We start from the raw sequence: 8547 nt of genomic DNA, 5'->3' as shown, positions 1-8547 counted from the left end.
CTCTTTTCATTACACGACTGCCTTTGCACAGCGCATGAACACCCGCCGCTGACCAGGAGTTCCCTTTGCCATCTGGCTGGCTGCTTCCTTCCTATGGCCCCGTCAGGGCATCAGGGCTGCCAGATTGTTGGTTTTCTCAGCATCTGTATTTCTGGAATATGCTTCCACCCTACTAACACAAACACACATCCTTTGCCCACTTTTCCCAGCAGCACATTGCCAGGACTTTGATTTCAAATTCAAATTCAGCTCAGATTCCTATTAGGATCTATTCCTACAGTCAAAAACCAATACCACCTAAAATCTATGAGCAATCTGCAGAAGTGGCAAATTCAGCTACTCCATCTGCGCGCTGCTCTTCATCCTGCTTTCCGCATGTGTGAACTGACTAGCAGCTAGCCACCATCTCTGTGTCTGCCACTTGGAACAAACAGCTCCGTTCTTCACCACACCTTCCACTGCCTAGGTAAAAATACCCCCGATTCCAGCTTCAGCCTGCACCTCACCATGCCGGTTTGTAGCCAAATATCAGCTCCTCCATCTCAGAACTTGCACCGTTCCCTCAATGGCATTGTTTCAATTTACTTTGGTCAGGCACGCATCATCTTCTATTAACCCTGAGCATCATTTTGAAGTGTGGCAGGTTTCGGTGCAGCATGCCTACGGCTTACGCCGAGGAGACTGGAAGAAGGAGGTGCTGGGACATTGCTGCATGCACATGTAAGGATTCCCTCATTCCCAAGTGATTCCCTGCAAAAAAGATCTTCCTGCTGTTGGAGCTTTGACTTTCTTTGAGGATTCATTGCAACGGAGTTGAAGTACTCACATGATTAAACACCATTTGGGCAAGGCAGATTGCTTATTAAGGATTACATTATCTCGATCAACTGCAAGGTGTGAATACATCTGAAATACGAATCCGAACACTATTAACAGGGATTTTTATGTGGAAAGTATGCTAATTCTGACAACAGCTACAGTCAAACCTTGTTAATTATACCCTCAGCAGTAGCACAAACAATTACTGTATCTATCTCCTTCGTTTTCACAGAATATTTAATAAAGAGTCGCTGGAGTAAGGTATTTTATTAGAATGTGGTTACTTTTCAGAATACGCTGGGGACCACTTATTACTATAACTAGGGATCATTATAAAAACAAAACTCACCACTTCTGGTACATTGAAGCAATGCATTATGCCTTCAGCTTTTACTTACTTGTAAACCTCATCATTTACAGCGGCTCTCAGCGTTAATTACGGAAGCGACACCACAGTGCAGCAGAGATAAGGCGGCCAGCTGCCGTTTAACACACCCGTGTTTCATATGGATGACCCTGCCTGTCTCCGCCTGCTTCACCACCCGTGCACGTGGGGATCCATTCTTCTGGGCCAGTCCCAAGGAGAGGCCTGGTTTCTCATTTCTCCATGCTGTGCATAAAAATATTTAGCAGACTGTAAGTTGGTTACATAAAAACCTGAGCCTCCCCCTGAATCATGGAGAATATCCACACACCTTCCAATCAAAACCCGTGTCAGTGAGACTGAAATCCTTGGCCTAGAAGCACTTTGGGTTACAGTATTTGGAGATGGCTGATCAGAAATAAAACAATGGGGGAAACGCAGAAAGGCAAAATGATCCCTGAACACCAGAATTAAACAGCATTATTTCTGGGAAAGACTCCTGGTCAGGTGGATACAGCAAAAGGCAGGCCGGGGCTTCGGTTTCCCTGGCTTCATTTTTCAAAGAAACTGTGCACGTTATTGGTGTTCAGTGATGACATCCTTTGTTTCCTGACCAGAGACAGTGAAACTTTACCAAATCCTAGGCTGCAGGGCCCACGATATGAATCGTTACAGCCGTTATTTGGGGACTGCGCAGTCAGCCCCTCTGCAAACACACAGATGAGGAAGTTTAGTCCCACCCGCGATAAACCTCCAGGGATTGTTCTGTCACATCCTGGAAGAACACTGGTTCAGTGCAGGATATAAAAAAGCAGAAATCACTCAATCATCCTCAGATTCAGCAGGTCTTCCAGGACCACCTGTCCAAGCACAGGAAGCTCACGTTTTCTTAGCCTCTCTTCTGAAATCCGACACAATCTCAGGCCGCAGTCAGCCTGCTGGGTAACGTACCCACCAATACCTCTGCTTGCATGTACCACAGTCCTGTTTATGGTATAACCACCACCGAACAGACTCCTTCGAGTCCACTTTGTAATGGTCCTGGGGTCGCAGAACTGTTCTAGACACTGAACATTCACTCCCGCCCCACCCCCAGAGACTTAAGGATGCTGCCAGAAAATGAACAGAGCAGGGCTTCCGTCTCCAAGGATTGCTGGCTCTGCAGAGAAAACTGAAGCAGTCACTGCTTTGTTCTGCCATCACATCCCTCCAAAGACACCCCCCCTGTAAAAGCAACCCTTGAGCAAATTTTCTTGCCAATGACTGAAGAGCTGAGTTGATTCTGCCAGTGTGTACAGAGCCACATCTGCCTGTGAACAGCTGGCCCGCTGAAGCAAAGCTGGGGGCTACTGCCTGCTGCTTACAATGAGAATGTCCCTCAAAACCCTAAAAAAATCGCATTCAACTCACTGAAAGAAAATTGAGGAACACTTGGCATCAACATACTCTACCCACAAACCCATACTGGGCGTGCACTTAAAGCGACAAGGACTGTCACGAAACAAGACACTTGGCTAAACTGACGACTTAATGCTTGCACACGCACAGCGAGGCATGAACAATCCCTAGGCAGGGCCAGCCTGGATGATGAGGCAGCAGCAGGGCAAGATGGTTATTTAGACACAGCCAACATTTTCCCAAACGCTGGGTGGGAGGAGACTTTTTTCCTTTTAACGCATTGCTCTGTGCGTGAACCGCTACCCTTCCGCAGGCCACGGACCGGTGTTAGGGGATACTGATGGCACACAGCGGGTGTCAGCTGCACCCACGCTACCACTCTGCCATTTAATCGGTGCTCTTCATTCACCTGAAAAGCACAGCAACTCACGCTGCCACACCGTCTGGGGCAAAAAAAAATGCCACATAGGTGAGAGCGATAAAACTAAGTCTATTTTAAACTTTAATGCAACACCAAAAATGTATTCTCACAGATACCCTTTACCTGCACTGTGTTTGGAGGACTTAATCTCAGCTTTCATGCTGCATCAAAATTAAATTTCAGAAAAAAAATGCTCACAAACAAAAACCTTGTATATTTCCATACTTTAAATATACAAGGGGGACTGAGAACTTCTGACTCGCAAATTTTGGGAAGGAACCACAGCACCATGCTATCGCTTCCCAAGCTCCACAAACGAGGTGAGCAAGGGAGCTTCCCAGAGAGATACATTCAAATAAAAACCATTAAGTCAACAAATTACAGCTCCTGTGTCATGAAAACAGGCGATACCTGGTAGCATTCATCACAGTATCGTTTCAGAAAGACTTTCTCCCCATCTTAAATGGGGAGTTCAGTAATGTACTTTGAGCACTGATTCAACCCCCTCCCCTCCAACTTCTATGACTGCAAAGACAGCTGCAAGTATATTCATATCCCAGAGGCTGTTTTTCATATCGGCAGACTGAATCAGCTTATTTTCCACAGAGGAAGAGATGTCAGTGTTTTTTCCTCATCCATCCTTTCTGGGGCTATTATTTGTCTTAGATTTCCTGCAGGCAAACCACGTGCATTTTGGGCTGTGGCTGAGCTGGATAGCACCGCCTAAGCAGCAGCTGGAGAATCAGGACAGGCAGTAGAAACTGTCCAACAACGACCTGACAGCTAAGAGACTCTCTGTAAAATATACCTTAGCCTTTAAATCGGTACTAGATGGGTCATGTCCATCGCCACCCAAACCGAGTTCCTTCATGGATGTGGAATGTAGCAGTTCGTTCAGTGAAAGCAGCACCCCAGAGAAAGCCGGTGGCCAACCGGGCTCAAGGAGCAGCTTGTGCTGAAAGAGCAGAGCTGAGATTCATGTATTGTGGAAATCCTGAAATTCCACCCAGCAGGCATACCCCCACCTTCTGGAGCCTGCTTCTAGCGTTTATTTATAGTTCAGGACAAGCTTAACCCCAAAAGGGTTTTTTTTCTATCATCTGTCCTAGAAAGTCACTTCTCCACGGTTCAGAATCAGCCAAGGCCATCACTACCAAGAGCGATGACTTTTAGTGCTGAACGCTCCAGACCTTTGACATCTCACCTTGTTGAGGTGAATTTTTACCCTCTGCCTATGCAATAAAATTTCATTGATTAAACATTCAACAAAGTATTTTGCAATCTTCATAGAAGAAATTTGAGAATGAATATGCACATCCCCAGCGGTAAATCGGACGCTATGTCCTGGTAAACACCTCTGAGTTTATAGCATTTTGAACTAAAATCAGTTCCGGAGAGCCTTGTTTCGGCAGGACGTCGTTAATTCTACCACCGTGGCATCAAAGGACAAACCCCCCACGTGCCAGGACCAAACTTCACGACCATCATACTTGTTAAAAAACATTATCAGATAAAGCACTGATAAGCACACGCTTTCTGAAAGACCATTTGCACTTGAAAACAATGTCAGAACTTGTTATCACGCTGAACTATGACTATTTCCTAACAATACCAAGGCAGAGAACGGAGAGATAATGCTTCCGTTGCCAGCCAAGTCACACGCTGCGAACTGGTCAATGCGGGCTGGTGCTGTTGGGCTGGCACAAAACACAGCACGGAGGAGTTCCTTATTCACCGGGCACACAACACATCTCCAGCCTCCCTGGTTTTGCTCCAAAGCGTACCAGCCTTTTCTGTTTATTATTACACAGCCATCTGAAGGGAGCGGAAGTCACCAGCGAAGCTTTTCATTCTTGTTAAAAACTCATTAACTTGGAAGTTTGCATCATTTGAAGCCAGTGGGAATTGATTAGCATCTTGCAGAACTAATCCCATTAGAGCTCAATTCTGTAAGATCTGCGTTTCCTGAAGCACCCACAGCAGAGAACCGATACTCAACATCTGTTTAACACGTACATCACCATTCCTCCGATGATGGCACACCAGAGAGCGACGTGCTGGTCAGCATGGTGGGCACAGTTGGATTCCAACCGCACTTCCTCTCGTTTGGGCAGCAGTTTTTTCTCTCAAGGTACGTGTGTGTACTCCAACTCCCGGTTCTCTTGAGCAGAGCTACTTCCAAACAAGTCAGAATTACACTTCACTGAAGCTTGGCTGTTTGTCTGAAAGTAAGAAAGCCAAGAGTTTGGGGAATTCCTACCGAGGATGTAAAACTCTTCAATTCCTTATGCACGGTTCCTGTTGAACAGTCCTTGAAGGGCAGACACAAAGTGGTACCCAAGACTTTTCAGACATTTGAAGTTTAGGTGTTTTAAATTAAAGGCTGACACTAGCAATTTCTTTAAAATGCCAGACTTTTTCCTTCTGTTAGCATCAGATCAAACTCACCAGGCAATTAAAGAATCCTTGTCTGTCCATGCCTTGCTGGGCTCTATTCCGGCCCCAGGCTGGTCATCTTCGTGTCCCAGCTGGTGTCTGACTTACACGATGCATTACACGTACCTCAGTGTCATTCTTCGCACAAACACGTCACCTGCCCCCTCAGCTGGATTCCGCAGCCGCGTACCGGCTTTCATCTTCGTCCCTCTGCATCAGCCGCAGAGAGCGCCCAGCGGAAACCAGCCATCCCACTACCCTTCTTCAGCTGGGTCGATATGCTTAAGGCTGCGCAAAAACCAGACACGGCCATGCTGCGGCTGCTGAAAGGCTTTCCCAAAGCTACACGTCATTTCCATCGAATACTCAATGAGCACCAAATTCACCAAATGAAATAGTTAGCATTCAGCATTCCCTAAAGATAACATCTGGACACAAGCAGTACAGCCGGAGTCAAGCCAGCAGTCCTCCAGACACTGCCCTTTCCATTTCTGCAGCCTGCATGCTGACTCTGCACCCACTCAGTGCGATGTTCAGGGCACTTGGCGTCTCTCAAGTGGCTGCGCCCTCCCTCACGCACCCCTGCAAAGCCACGCTCCACGTTTTGACCAGAACAAGACCGCAGAACTCAGCCTAAAGCACTTTACACATCATCTGGTCAGACGTGTGCCGTACTCTTCATCAAAATCACTTCCCTAAGCCCCACGAGCTCCAGCCACAAAGGAACATGCTTCTAGGGGAAGCTTAAAATAAAAAGGTTAAGAAGAAACATTGAGTTAAAAGTTTTATTCATTCAACATCTCACATTACAAATATTTAAAAATTATATGCATACTGGTATAAATAGTCATTTGCAAACTATTTAATAACATTAATTTTCACTAGCACTTCAACAAATGAACTCTTTAAAAAAAGTAACTTGTGTTATATAACTTAGAGTAGAACATACAAAAATATGAACTTAAACGTGAAAATGACTTTAATAAAAAATGAATTACCCTTATTTAAAATGCTATAATAAATACTACAACCTCCCCATACACAGTAAAAACTATATGGAAATTCAGCCAAGTAGTACAATTAACTGACATACTTAAATAACTTTTCCTTCTGATAATATGAGCAATACATTGGGGGAAAAACATATTAGGGATTAGTAAAAACTAGACACCCACTTGCTAAAAGTTTCACTTCCAAAAAATATAACAAAAAAATCTGATGAAAATTATAAAAACTAATTATACTTTAAAATTTAAAAATATAAAAAATAAAACAGTTGAATACAATATTGTCCCAATTCTTACAATGCTATCACAGTAGCTTTAAAATAAGATAATAAAATAAAGCAAATGACCAAAACCTTTTATTCCATTTTTTTAAAAATAATCTCAAATTTACATTAGTAGAAAGATTGATTTCTGATTCTTTTCTTTAGAAACACCAGCAAGAAAGAGGATTTACTAGAACAGTAGAAAATGACATTTTTAAATGTCTGCAATTAAAAACAAAGAATTACACTGCAAAGATCTTCCAGAAGTCTGAAATAGGTATTGCACATAACTTGAAGTTAACTTGCCACAATTCGTCACATTCAAGTTTTAAATCACCTTTTAACAGAAGGCTTTAACTCTTCGAAAACAAAAGGGGTGAATTATCAAGTCTTTCCAACAGCATCCTTATAAAACGCTAAATTCATTCACTGCAAGTTTTAAATTTGCATTCTGCAGAGGTCTGTGTATGGAGAAGTATATACTATACCAAAAAGCACGGGGCAGTGGGGTTCCTTTACATATAAAATAATCAGAAACACTTTATTTTACATTGCAAAAATAACCATGTAATTACTCTGTAACTACACTGTAAATACATGGCCCGTGCCATGCCAGTGGGATAAAACCACACGCTCATTAACCCCTTTGCCAACGGAAGTGACACCCGAAGACTGGTAACCCAATTACGTGTTCATCACGTCCGGGGCTACACGGTAACCCCAACTACAAATCCCACGGAGTCAGAAGGACGTGTCATCACTAGCTGAGTACAGAGTAATGTATATAATTGTTTATGCTCTGTAAATCGAAGTGTAACCAAATAACCTGTAAACACGCTTGTCACACGAGCACAAGTGAGTATTAGTAGAGTAACAATTCCTTACATTAGTCATGCATACTAACATTACGTGCCCGCCACCTGGCAGGCTCTCTTTTATTCTTTAAATATAATTTAAAAGAGCAGACACATTTCTGCATCAAACACCTAACATCAATTTTTTAATTAATATTAAAAATGGCTAAACATTCACCAAAAACGTCTGCATTTGTGTATAATCTTTAAAAACTCAGTAAGAAGCGGTAGACAATTTTGATGTTTCTTTACTTTTAAATTTCTACACTCTATTTATGCATTTAAATTTCATGGGTCTAAAGACAGTGTCATTTGTCACTTTCATGCTTTTCTTCTTTAATTCTCAACTTTACATATACTATTTCTTAAATTATATGTACACCAAATACCTGGTGCTGGGCTAAGATGTTTAAGCAACATGCTTTCTTTTCTCTGCAGATTCTAAAATAGCATTGCCAGTGCACAACATCCATAATTCAAAATGTATGCAGAGCACTGAAATGTATAAAAAGCAGAATATAAGAAAATAAAATTTATTAAAATTATTTATATTAAAAAATGAAGTATATGAAGATCTCTCAGTAATAAAAGTACAAAAAGCTACTCTTTGCAATATGAAAAATTGAGGTATTGCATAAAGAGATATCCCGTCAGTGAAAAGTGTGCCTAAAAATGCTCACTGTTGGAAAAACAAGATATACAAAAGTAGTGCATAACAAATATACATTATGTGCATGACAAAATAAGTTAGCTACAAAAACACTGTACCGAAATTCAGCAGGTCATGTACAAAGGGAAAATTATTATTCAAAGCTAGTTCTCAAACAGTGTTATTTCTTGTAATGGTAACCCACCTCACCTGTTGACTGGGTAGGATCGGCACAATAGCACACCCCAAGCCACCTACAAGCATTAAAAAAATCAAAGGAACATTCCAACTATAATTATGTACTTCAGAGAAAAAAAAGTCCCTGACAATCTACAC

This window comes from Eurypyga helias, unplaced genomic scaffold (genome assembly GCF_000690775.1).
Source record: "Eurypyga helias isolate BGI_N326 unplaced genomic scaffold, ASM69077v1 scaffold43885, whole genome shotgun sequence".
NCBI classification, from domain to species: domain Eukaryota; kingdom Metazoa; phylum Chordata; class Aves; order Eurypygiformes; family Eurypygidae; genus Eurypyga; species Eurypyga helias.
This window is presented reverse-complemented; position numbering follows the sequence as displayed.